General features: G+C 41.3%; 1 non-coding gene across 1 annotated transcript; it reads left to right on the top strand.

Moving 5' to 3' along the window:
• Window positions 1-11795: 11795 nt before the first annotated feature.
• On the top strand, window positions 11796-11900 carry LOC132651245 (U6 spliceosomal RNA). The gene has a single exon (XR_009589039.1). It is a non-coding gene; the product is annotated as a U6 spliceosomal RNA (small nuclear RNA).
• Window positions 11901-14090: the final 2190 nt, after the last annotated feature.

Here is a 14090-nt window from a genome sequence, read left to right as displayed (position 1 = left end):
GCCCCATAGAAGTGTCCAGCCTACAAGTGTGGCTCAACACACAGATGCTTTTGGCACACTTGAGGGTTCCAGGAAGCTCCTAGGTAGATGATCTTACTTATGAGTCTTTATTGGCTGAAAGAGTCCCCAGCTGAAGCTCTCTGTCAAGGGCAGCAGGATCTTTGTTCACACATTGGCGTCTTGACCCCAGTTCTTCATAATGTCACCATTTGAAAACAAGGTCCTTAAAGAGGTCATCATAAAATGTGGATCTGTAAGTGGGTGCCAATCCAGGGTGATTATTGTCCTCGTAATAAGAGCCCAGGACACTGCCACAGAGGTATGACCAGGAGAGGACATAGAGAAATGTCACGTACAAGCCAGGGAGACCTCCACACTGGCATGTTTTCTCCCAGTCACCACAAAAGCCATGAAGAAATGCAGGATTCACTGTGGTGGGAAGAACTGACTAATTGACGAGGGAGTAACTCAGTCCAGGCCAGAGAGAGGCAGGAAATGGGTGTGGGAGGCTTATGATAGTGTCAGAGTGAGGCAGATAAAGGAGGGAGAATCCATCTTTTCCTAGGGCATTGGGCAGAAGTTAAACAATGTCAAAAGCACAATCATGATTAGTGCTTATGGTAAGTTCTTTAATGTCTTACTGCAAGCTCTCCTTTTGATGTTCATCTTCCTGTTAGTAAAGACCATGGGAGATGGGGGCAATTTAGATCTCTAATTAGCATCTGTTGGACTCTTTTTTGCTGCCCTGAGCCTAAAGAGGGTCAGTCTGCCAGCCAAACTACCTTTAGAACACCACAACTGCTGCTTCTGGCTCCCAAAGGCACAGCCCCGGCCAAGGCCATTTCAGTTTGAATGGTTACCCTTGCAACCATTTCCACCTGGGCCAGAGAGCGCACACTGCCCCCTGGTGGCCAGGCAGAGAATCTCTGTGACTGGCAATACTGAGACTAAGATGGGGGCAAGGGAGAGGGGCAGCAATTAACTTCAAAGAGGTGGTCGTGGTAGTTGGCACTGGTCACAGGCCACCAACAAAGATGGTTCCTGGATGCCATCAAAAGTTGAGGTCCACGGAAGGAAGCTCAGTGCAGGGGTCTGTGCATAATGTCAGACACAGTTTCCTGTTGTATATAGATCACCAGAAGTTTTGTTGCTGAATATTGTTTAAGACGAGTAGAAAGTGGGTTTCCACCTGTTTTGTCAGAAGTAACCCTGGTAAAACCACATTTGGTAAAAGCATCTGGACGGATGGCAGACTTTTCAATTACTTGGGGACTATTTAGTGTTTTATTTCTGTTCTCCGTGGCTATCTAAGAACGTGGCCTTTGAATCGTTCTATTTCTTTTAAAATCCTGCTCACTTCTGCCCCCTCAGCTTGCTATACTGGTTTTCAAAGAAGCTTTAAAACAGATGGTAGCTGTCTTTGAAAAAGAGAACACACAAGCTGTACGATCCAGAAACAAATACACCTGGGGGAGCTGTTGCTTTATGGAGTGCATCCCATGCAGAGGGAACAAAGAGCTGTGTCACCTCCTTTCAGGGTCAGCTTGTCCACTTTTAGGAAGCGCTTTCGTGATTCATGTTCAGAACTCAGTATCTGTTAAACCGGCTTCGGCCATAAAGCCTGCTGTGCTGGAAATGAACACATAGCCTTGGTGTGGCTCAGGGGGTAGTGTGCTTTCCTAGCATGCACAGAGCCCTTGGTTCCAGCCCTAGCACTGTATATGCTGGATACTGCGGCACATGCCTGCAACCTGGAATTCCGGAGGTAGATGACCCAAAGTTCAAAACACCAGCCTGGGATACATGAGACCCTATTTTGAGAAAACAGAACAATAAAAAGGAGGCTTGCAGGCACCTCTCCCCTCATTCTTCCTCTGTTCTCTGGAGACTTGGTGGAGTCTTGCTGCAGATCTGGCCTTCCTCCTCCTGTGGGCCTAGAAACCCTTTCTACCTGAGACCCACAGGAGTCATCTAGGCTGGGCTCCGGTCAGCAATTTTCTCTCGCCTTCCTTTCCTCCGTTATGATCTTGCCTGCCCCATTCAGAACCCTGTAGCAGCCTACTTTCAGGGGACCCTTCTAGGTTGACCTGGGTTAGGTTCCTCTACAAAAACACAAATATTAACAGCCAAGACAACATGCTTCCACCAGGACACAGGAACCCTACTACAGTAGGCTAAGAGATATACGATATAGCTGAAGCACAAGAAAAAGACTTTAAAACAGCAATTAATATGTTCAAAGCCTTAAAGAAGATACAGATAAACCCCTTAATGAAGTCTGTGAAAACACAATGGAATGAAGTAATGAAAACAATTCGCAACATTAAAGTAGAATTTAACAAAGAAATAGACTAAAACACACTAAAGAAAACCCAAATGAAATAAAACCATAAATGAAAAATTTAGGAAGTCAAACAAAAACCTCAGAGGTAAAACTTACTTACCAAATACAAGACTTGAAAGACTTTCAGATTTCAAAGACAAAGTAGAAGAGATAGCTACCTCAGACAAAGAAAATGTTAAATCTTAAACAAACAAACAAACAAACAAAAAAACACATTCAAGTACAAAACATCCAGGAAATCTGAGACACCATGAAAGAAAAACAAACCTATAACTAATAGATATCGAGGAAAAAGGAGAAAACCAGGTCAAAAGCACAGAAAACATTTTATAGAAAATCATAAAATTCCCCAACCTAAAGAAGAAGGTGCCTATCAGGGTACAAGAAGCATACAGGACACCAAATAAGACCAGAAAAAGAAAAATCCTCCATGGCATATAATAAAACAACAAAGGCAATATATGTATCGAACAAAGAATATTAAAAGCAGCAAGGCTAAAAGACCAACATATGAAGGCAGGCCTATTAGAATAGCTAAAAGCCAGAAGGGCCTGGACAAATGTTCTATAGACTCTAAGGGACCACAGATGCCAGACTACTGTACTCATCAAAACTTTTAATCAGAAGAGATGATAAAGAAAAACACTATATAATAAAACCAAATTTAAGCAATTTCTTTCTACCACTCCATCCCTACAGAAGACACTAGAAGGAAAACCAGTTGGAAGAGGTTAAACACACCTAAGAAAAGACAAAAAATAATAACAGAGCAGCAAATTCAAAGAAGGGGCAAACCCACATACTATAACAACAAAATAATAAGAATCAATAAATACTTCTCATTGATAACTTTCAATATTAATGGTCTCAATTCCCCAATAAAAAGATATAGACTAGCAGATTGGATTAGAAAACAGGATCCATCTTTCTTTGTACCCAAGAAACACACTTTACTATTAAGGATAAACATCACCTCAGGGCAAAGGACGGAAGAAGATATTCAAGTAAATGGAGCTAAGAAGCAAGCAGGAGTAGCCATTTTAATATCTGGCAAAATAAACTTTAAACCAAAATTAATCAGAAAAGATAGAGAAGGTCACTATATACTTATCAATAGAAAAGTCCACGAAGACGATAGTAATTGTAAACATTTATGCACCAAACACAAAGGCACCCAAGTTCATAAAAGAAACATTACTACAGCCAGAAATCATGAATTGGCCCTCACATAGTGATCATGTGTGACTTCTATACTCCACTCTGGCCAATAGACAGGTCATCCAGACAAAAACTAAACAAAGAAATGCTGGAGTTAAATGACGTAATAAATCAAATGGACCTAGTAGATACATACAGAACATTTCACTCAAATACGAAAGAATATATTTTTTTTTCTCAGCAACTCATGGAACTTTCTCCAAAATTGACCACCTACTTGATAACAAACTGAGCCCCAAAAGATACCTGAAAATTTAAATAACACTCTGAATCTCAACTCAACATCATGGGCTAAATATCAACAGCAAAAGGAAGTATGCAAACTCAAGGAAACTGAACTGAATGAAAAAATGGGTCAAGACAAATTAAGGAAGAAATTTAAAACTATCTAGAATTGAATAAAAATGAAAATAGAACATAATCAAATCCATGGGACCCAATGAAAGTTCTAAGAGGCAAGTTCATAGCACTAAGTGCAATAAACAAACATAAATAGGAGAGATCTCATGTTAGTGTCACCACCTGAAAACTCCAGAACAAACAGAAGAAATAACATCTGAAAATAGTAGATAGCAAGAAATAATCAAACTCAGGGCTGAAATCAACAAACTAGAAACAACAACAACAAAAACAATACAAAGAATCAATGAAACAAAGTTGATTCCTTGTGAATATCAATATGATTGATAAACTCTTAGCCAGACTGACTAAAAGATGAAAAGATCTAAATGAATAAAATTAGAGATGAAAATGGGGACATCACGACAAACATTGAGGAAATACAAAGAATCGTAAGGACATACCTACTTTAAAAATCTGTACTCCATCAAACTAGAAAAGCTAAAAGAAACAAATAAGTTTTTTTGTTATACATAACCTACAAAGGTTATATCAAGATCTGACAAGCAATTTAAAGGACCCCATATCACCTAGTGAAATAGAGTAGTACATAAAAATCCCCCCAAACCAAAACAACAACAAACGAAACAAACAGAAACAAAAAAACAGGGCCAGATAGATTCAGGGAAGAATTCTATCAGACCTTCAAAGAAGAATTGACATCAACATTCTTCAAATTATGCTGCAAAATAGAAATGGAAGGAACATTGCCTAACTCTTTATACGAGGCCACAAATACTCTATACTAAACCGCACAAAGACTCTACAAAGAAAATTATAGACAAATTTTTCTTGTGAACATAGCAAAAATGCTCAACAAAATACCAACCAAATCCAAGAACATATAAAAAGATATTTACCACGATCAAGTAGGCTTCATCCCAGAGATGCAGGGATGGTTCAACATATATAAATCAATAAATATAATCTACCATATAAACAGACTGAAGGATGAAAGCACGTGATCTCATTAGATACAGAAAATGCTTTTTACAAAATCCAGCATCCCCTCATGATAAAAGTCCTGGAGAGACTAGGGATACAAGGAATATACCTCAACATGATAAAGGCAATTTGCTGCAATTTGCAGCAAGCTCATGGTCAATTTGCAGCAAGTTCATGGTCAACATCAACCTAAGTGTGGAGAAACGCAATGCACTTCCACTAAAATTGAGAACAGGACAAGGGTGTCCACTCTCATACCTATTTCATATAGGTACTTGAAGTCTTAGAGCAATAAGACCAACTGAAGGAGATCAAGAGAATACAAACAGGAAAGGAAGAAGTCAAAGTATTTTTATTTGCAGATGATATAATTTTATACATAAAAGACCCTAAAATATCTACCAGGAAACTTCTACAGCTGATAAACATGTCCAGCAAAGTAGTAAGATACAAATTAATACACACACACACACAAAAAAAAAAATCAGTAGCCTTCCTATACACAAATGACTGAGAAAGAAATCATGGAAACAGTAACTTTCACATCAGAAAAAAAAAAACAAAAACAAAAAAACAAATCAAGAAACAACAACAACAAAAAAACAAAAAACAAAAAACCCAACTCATTGAGATAACTCTAATCAAGCAAGTGAAAGCCTTATATAATAAAACATTTAAGACATTGAAGAAAGAATTTGAAGAATACACCAGAAGATGGAAAGATCTCCCATGTTCATGAATCAGTAGGATTAATATAGTGAAGATATCCCATCCTGCTAAAATCAATCTACAATTCCCATCAAAATCCTAACACAATTCTTCACTGAAATGAAACAATTTTCAGCTTCATAGGAAACTTAAAACAAAACAAAACAAAACAGGATACACCACCATCCCTGAACTCAAATTGTGCTACAGAGCTATAGTACTAAAAACATCATGGTATTGGCATAAAATCAGACATGTTGATTAACAGAGTCAAACTGAAGACTCACACATATGCGCGCACGCCTATGGAGACTTTTTTGGCAAGCCAGAAATACACAGGGGAAAAAAGACAGCATCTTCAACAAATGGTGCTTGTCAAACTGCATGATTGCATGTAGAAGAATGCAAATAGATTCATCCTTATTGCCCTGCACAAAACCCCAAATGGATCAAGGACCTCAATATAAAACCAGATACACTGGACCTAATAGAAGAAAAAGTGGGAAAAGCTTTGGACTTTCCGGCACAGTAGATGACTTTCTGAACAGGAAGGACACCAACAGCACGGGCACTAAGATCAACAATCAACAAATGGGACCTCATGAAACTGAGAAGCTTCTGTATAGCAAAGGACAGCATCAATTGGACAAAGCAGAGTCTACAGAATAGGGGAAAGGTCTTTACCAATGATACATCAAATAGAGGGCTAATAATTAAGATATATAGAGAACTAAAAAAATTTAGACATGAAGAAAACAACCCTATTTAAAATGGGGGAACAGATCTAAACAGAAAGTTCTCAAAAGATGAATCGCAAATGGCCAACATCCATGGTTCAACATCCTTTGTCATCAGGGAAATGCAAATCAAAGCTACTCTGAGATTTCACTTTACACCAATCAGAATAGCCAAGATAAATAAAACAAATGACAGCTCATGCTGGTGAGGATGTGGGGAAAAGGGAACACTTATTCATTGCTTGTGGGAGTGCAAAATTGTACAGCCACTATGGGAATCCGTGTGGCAGTTCCCAGGAAGCTGGGCATAGAGCTACTTCAAGATTCAGCTATACCACGTCCTACTACAGAGACACTTGCTCATTCATGTTCATCGCTAGTCTACTTGTAATAGCAAGAAATTAGAAACAGCCTGGATGCCCATCAACAGATGAGAGGATAATAAAAACGCGATAGTTACACAACTAAATATTATTTGGTTGTGAAAAAACCCCACAAAATTATAAAAATTGCAGATAAATGCTTGGAGCTAGGCAACCCAGACCCCAAAAGACAAATATTGTATATATTCTTTCATATATGGATGTTAATGTTCAAGCCTTTGATAGGCATGCTGCAATCCACATAACCACAGGGGTTAGCTATTCAGTAAAGGACTAGGGGAAGAGGGACTCTTCCAATGAAGGGGAAGTGTAATATGTAGTTACAGAGAGGCATGGGGGAGACTTGAGCAGGCAGTGGGAGGAAAGAGGAGACAAGGCAGGGAATACAGGGAGGAACAGCGAACACTAAGGGCCGACTGAGGGATCCCATGGAAACCATATCAATGGAGACCTGGGGAAAACCAAATACCTTTGCTCTGCGAAAGGAACATAGCAATAAAATGATTTGTAAGGGCGTTCCACTATCCCCATAGATCAGTGTCTTACTCAGCCATCATCAGAGAAGCTTCCTTGTGCAGTAGATGGGGACAAATGTGGAGGCCTAAAACTGGAAAATGTTAGAATGGAGACATTAGAATGCTCAGTCCTACATGAGATGTCTTCACCAAACCCCTCCCCTCAGAGTGCAGGGATCTGTGCTGAGGAGACAGAAAGATTTTAAGAGGCAGAGGGGATGGATGGATGGATGGATGGATGGATGGATGGATGGATGGATAGGTGGATGACAACAAGAAAAGTGTCTTCCAGACACAACAGGACTGCCACACATGTGAACTCACAGAGAGTGCAGCAGCATGCACAAGACCTGTACAGCTTCAGGTCAGACTGGGTCTCAGTGCTGACAAGGGGAAATGGACATGAATTCCCATTCCTCACCAAGAAGCTATTCCTACTTGACATTCGCTTGCAAAGGAAAAATTAGTTTTCTGCAGTGGAGTCTCGCTGGGTGTATTAACCACACTTAAGGACAGGCCCCACGCCCGGCAGTTGATGGCCAAGACAAAATGAACTCCATGGCGTTACTGTAGAGTTTTTAAATTATGTTGCTTTGTTTGGAAATTTTTTGTCTTACTGGCCTTTTGCTGGTATAGTATGGTTTCTGATTTTGTCTCTTCATGGATCTCTTTCTCTTTGTTTCTTGTGTTTGCTCTTTCTTTTCTTTTTTTTCTAAATTGTGTTTGTTTGCCTGTTTTTATAGAGAAAGCAAGCATGTCCCCCATGGTAGATGGGGGAGATGGGAGGAGCTGGAGAACAGGAAACTGATCAAAATATATTGTGTGGGGAAATATTATTTCAAAAAACACTATTAAAAAAGAGTACAGACTATTTTGTACCTAGAATTATTTTTATTATATTATTATTTATTTATGTGTGTATGTGTGCCACCTGTGGAAGAGTTTCCTCTGAGATTGAAACCCTCCATCTTAGAGGGAAGCTCCGTAAGACACAGGATGTTAAAAGGAGGGAAAACAGTATGATGGCAAAACACTACATCCTGCAGGAGAACTCAACCAGCTTGGAAAGTAACCAACTAAGGCTTCAGGAAGTTCCTAAAACTGAGCGTATTCACTAGGCCTCTCCCACCCCACACACATATAAGCAGTAAAGATTGCTGGAAGACAATCTCAGACAAGCTGAGATTCCTGAAAGAGGCTCAGTCTGAGGTGCCTGGAAGAGACAGCGTTCAACCTATCGAGCTGCCTGCAGCCTGTGTAGTGAGCTCTAGATTTCCGGGTTTTCTGGGGTGGGCTTTGCAGCGACACAGCTGTCTTTGAGTTCTTTCTGTTCCTGTAAGCAACATTACCCATATTACCCAACAAAACCAAGCAGTTCACCAAGTTGGGCTTTGATATATCCTTACTTTGGTTTGTCATTGGTTCCCTTTCTGGCACAAGTCGATGTTTGGTTACATATCTCAAAGAATAGTTGTTAACAGTTGTTTTCACAAAACTGTGATTGTTTCTCAGTTTCTTTCTTAACCAGCCTATCGTACAAATAGTGGAGACTCTTTTGTATTTGTTTAATAATCTTCCCATCACAGAAACTGAGTAGTTATTGCTGTGTTCTTAACCCTCTAAGCTAATTTGGCTTCCTCCCAGCGCACATACCAGAAATACTTGCACTTTGTACCTGTCTTGCTCCAGCTCCTTCTCCTGATGTCTCTCAGACCTCTCCCCTGCCTGAATCCCCTACTTCCTCCTCCAACTCCTCCTCTCCTGGCTGGTGGAAAGTCCAGCCCTATTCTCTCCCCTGCTGTAAGCTGCTTTATTGGCATTCCAGGGGACAGCTGGGGAGCGGTGTTTACACAACATCGAGACAGGAGATTCTCAGGACAAGCATTGCAAACAGGTATGGGGAGGGGTACAGAAATCAGCATTTGAATTACACAATAACCTTACGCCCACAAATAGCGTCACACAACAATGACTACACAGATTTGTGTGTAGCATGTGAACACAGGAGCCAGCAAAGGCCAGAGAGGGCATCGGATTCCCTGGAGATGAAATTACAGGTTGTCGTGAGTCGCTGTGTGGGTGCTGTGAACCAAGCCTAGGTCCTCTGCAAGAGCAGTAGATGCTTTTAACCACTGAGCCAGGTATCCAGTCCCCATAGAATAATTTCTTTGCAATTATAATTCATGTATAAATGAGAATATTCAGCATTTGTAATAATGGGATACTATCACTGTTGCTAGGATACCACATTATTCTCTCAAGCATCAGTTGAAGCCCAAATTTAAACCTTTTAATTATCACCTTACTTACAGGAAGTTAGCGGAGATGATATTTGTTATATATTAACCATGTCATGTTTTGTTCAGGGTGCCCTTAGCTTAGTGTTGTAGGGTCAGCCAAGTGGATTAGAATGTTTGAGATATAATCCTACATTTGAAGTTAAAACTTCAATTAAAAACACTGTTAATGAAGCCCCCCCACACCCCGTACTTGGTACTTTATAAACAGTGAAGCAAGTGACCCAGAAGGTAAGTTATGTTTGCTGTCATTTGCAGCCTGCCCACAGGAACTTTCTGCTCTTCAGTAATGCTAATTGTGTGTCAAATCCTATCTACCGCTGCAGGCAACAGAGGAAAAACAAGTTGGTTAATATGTCTTCAACACAATGAAACTCTTATTTCCTATTAATTTTGTATATCCACTTTTAATAACATACACAAAGCTAGTAATAAAAGGACCGAAGACATAGCTTAATAAAACAAATTTGTTTGCTTTGCTGCTACTTTGGCTATTGAAATCTTCAAGCGTGTATTTAGATAGAAATAAAATGTTGTAACATTAATTAAAAAAAATTTCAATTCTGCCATTGGTTCAAAGCCAAGCCTCTGTTTGCTTGGGCAAGGTGTTGTGATTGATGCTGCTGGGCATCTCTGAGGAGAGATGGCCTCTTGTGCTCCCTCTCTGGTATTTCAGTCTTAGACTTAATAAAAGGTTCCCTTGAGTGTGCTTTTTCTTGCCTGGTTTTAAGAGAGTGTGCAGAGCTGGTAATATAAAGAAAGAAACACCGGTGCCTGAGGAGTGGCCTTGAAGATGATGGCAACAGAGGCAGAGACAGCACTGGCTATAGAACAGCAGTGGCTGTCTCCAGAACAGCCCTGAATGGTGGCAACTGTGGAAATGGCCATTGCAGTAAGACACAGCTGAACAGTTTGAGAGTGGCAGAGAAGGCCATAAAAAGCCACAAGAGGAACTGTAGGCCCTGGTCGCTGAAGAGTTCCTAAGAGCCGTCAAGTATTTAGGGCCACAAATTTCAGACAACTCAGATCCTAAGGCTGTAATAGCGGTTACTGTCAAGGGCTGAGCAACCTGGACTTCTGGGAAGGCCTGGAGAATTAAGGATATAGTTACCCAAGGGCTGCACAGAGCTCTAACACTAGAGGGCAGCACTTGCTGCTTCTCCTGCAGGCTTGGAACCACTATTCTCTGTGGAGCAGTGTTTGAAGAGTTTGTCTTTGCCTACCCGGGATTCCTGTCCTAGCTAGCTGACCAGGAACAAGAAGATAGGGTGCTAGGTGGAAGCCGCCTGTGGGTGTTTCCTTGTTACACCTCAGGACATTCACGTGTTCCTCAGTCAGTGTTCTATTGCTGTGAAGAGACATCGTGACTAGGGCAACTCTTACTACAGCAAGCATTTGATTGGGGGCTTGCTTACAGTTTCAGAAGCTTGGTCCATTATCATCATGGCAGGGAGCATGGAGTAGTTGAGAGCTACATCCTGATCCACAGGCAGAGAAAGAACAAGCCTGGGCTTATTATGGGCTTTTGAAGCCTCAAAGCCCACCCCTAGTGAGCCCACCTCCATTGATACACTTCTCCAACAAAGTTGCACATTCTAATCCTTCTAATCCTTTCTAAGAGTCCAACTCCCTGATGGCTAAGCATCTAAATATGTGAGCCTATGCGGGGTGGGGAGACATGCTTCTTCAAACCCCACAAATAGATAACCACATTTTTTTGTTTGGTTTTGTTTGCTTTGTTCTGTTCTGTTCTGTTCTGTTCTGTTCTGTTCTGTTCTGTTTGTTTTTTACAGACAGGGTTTTTCTCTTGAGTATTTCTGGCTGTCCTAGAACTTGATCTTTAGACCAGGCTGGACTTGAACTCACAGAGATCCCTCCTTGCCTCTGCCTCCCAAGCGCTAGGATTAAAGTCGTGTGCCACCAGTATGTGGTGATAGACACCCATCTTAACACAACGGAAAAATTAAAATTCAGTCAGCCTCTTAGTTAATTTTGCCATAGCTTTGATGAAATGCTCTGCCCAGGGCTGGAGAGATGGCTCACCAGTTAAGAACATCTGGGCTGCTCTTCCAGAGAACCCATGTTCAATGTCCAGCACCCACATGGCAGCTCACAACTGTCGGTAACTCCTGTTTCAGGGAATCCGACATTATCATACAGACATACAAAGAGGCAAAACACCAATGTACATAAAAATAAAAATAAACATTTTATTTTAAAAGAAAAAGTCTCTCACCAAAGCAACTTCATTTCTCTTTGGCAGCATATAAACCAGAAGTGGGATGGTACAGAGAAGATTAACATGGCCCCTAAGCAAGGATGACGGGTAAATTTCTAAAGCATCCCATATTTGTTACAAGGTTTATTTGGGCACAGAGTTCAGGTTACATTTGGTCATGGTGGAGAAGCCCTGACAGGAACTGGAGGGAAGTGGTCACGTTGTATGCACAGTCAGGAAGCAGTCCATGCCTTCTTAGTGTTCAGCTTGCCTCCTCTACCGTCACACTCCAGCGTCCCCTGCCTAGCTAGTGGTTCTCCCCATACTATTAGATCTCAATCAAGAATAACAATACCCAGAGGACCTTGACTCAGGTGGACATCCATGGAGAATCTGAGGCCAGGTCAGCCTTACCTCTATTCCTCATCAGTGTCTGCTCTGGGCAAGCTCTGAGCTGAGAATCTAGTGGGTCTGGTTGGGATGCTGGACTGAGTCTGTCTGATACATAGGGATGACTAGTTACTATAGACAATGACCTTGAACTTGGAGTTACTACCTCTCTAGGGAAGGCACTTTTATTTGCCTGCTTCATTTGTTGTCTGGGAGGATGATTGCCTCTGTCTGCTAACCTAGGCCTAGTTGTGGAAGCTTCTAGCCTCCGTACACTCTACTTAGGCCTAGAATGTTTTCAACTCCTAAGACTTAATGCTGAATAGGCTCAGCCTTTCTTGTTCTTACTGACCTCTGGGCTGGCTGGTTCAGTTCATCTGTTCTGGCTCGCGGTCTTCTCCCAACTGACTTATTCAATCTATATTTTTCTCAGCCTCTGAATTGCTCTGCTTGGCCTCTTAACTCCGACAATCTTTTCTAAACTTCTGGCTTCTCATTTTCTGGCTTGTTCTGTCCTCACCTGTGTCCAGCTTGTTTTCTCATTCAACCTCTTTCTGTAAAATTCTCCTTCTAAAACTGCCTCCTCTCATTCCCTGTGTCTTCCTTAAGTAGCTTCCCTTTCCTCCCTGTTCTTGTGAGAGTTGGGTGTATCCTATTCTGTCAAATCTTTCTCTGCTTGGTCACTTCTTCTGCTACTCAACTAAACATCACTTTCAAACATGGATGCTTCTTTCTACAAACTAACTTTGCCTTCATTGTTTGGGATTAAAGGCATGTACCAGCACACCTGGACCTAAGCTTTTCTTTATCTAAAACTTGCTTTATATCAGGCTGGCTTTGAACTCAGATCTGCTTGCCTCTGTCTCCTGGATTAAAGGTGTGCTTATATTCCAGCAGGATCACACAGACCTAGAAGGTCTTTGGATGGGATCTCTTGCCAGGGTAGCTGTGTCCTGAATTAAAATTTCTCTACAGGTTGCAATCTATATCAGTGGCAAATAATGCCTATTGGAAAGACCCAAAGCTTCCCAGGAGCTTCTGGTGGGAAGTCCCCAGAAAAGGCAGGTGTCTGTCCCCTAGTGAGATAGTACTTCCCCAGTGCCCCCAAAGATTGATGCTGTACTGCAAAACTTGTTCTTTCCCCCCACAGTGTCAAAAGCGGATGAGACACTAAGCCTATTTTGAAAAGAGGATCGTGGGCTGCTAAACCCAGATGATGCAGGGAATTTGTTTGGTCCTTTTCTAAAGATTCTGGAAGTGTTTGTACAGGATTCCCTCCAGAGCAAGGATAGGATTGACACAGAAAGGAGGATGGCTTTCTCTCCAGTTCCTTGGTGGGGTCCCCACTCTGGACAAGCCATTAGGTAGATTTTATAATTCAATTTTAATTTAAAATAGTACTGGATGCTCCCGAAGAGCTGTACAGTGCCGGAAGCTAGAGCTATTGCTCTGATCTGTTCTCAATAAACTGAGTGAGCATGGCACCCCCTGGAAGTGAGGAGGGAGATAGCAAATTGGCTCTGGTCCTGAGCCTTTAGGGTAGTGGTTCTCAACCTTCTTAATGCTGTGACCCTTTAATACAGTTCCTCATGTTGTAGTGACCCCAACCATAAAATTATGTTGTTGCTACTTTGAAACTGCAATTTTGCTACTGTTATGAACTGTAATGTAAAAATCTGATATGTTGGATATCTGATATGCAATCTCTGTGAAAAGGTTGGTCTACTCCCCAAAGGGGTCATGACCCACAGGTTGAGAAACACTGTCCTAGGGTCTGCTTGGTCTCCAGGTCCCTATCCTACAGCAGTGGAGCACAAGAAGGCAGAGTCTTTCACCACTCAAGAAATTATTCAATTTATTTGTCCAAAATCATCATCATCTTCTTCTTCTTTATCATCATGATCATTGTATGTTTTTGTATGTGTGTGTCACATGA

The sequence above is a fragment of the Meriones unguiculatus genome, chromosome 1 (assembly GCF_030254825.1).
Source record: "Meriones unguiculatus strain TT.TT164.6M chromosome 1, Bangor_MerUng_6.1, whole genome shotgun sequence".
Taxonomy (NCBI): domain Eukaryota; kingdom Metazoa; phylum Chordata; class Mammalia; order Rodentia; family Muridae; genus Meriones; species Meriones unguiculatus.
This window is presented reverse-complemented; position numbering and strand designations above follow the sequence as displayed.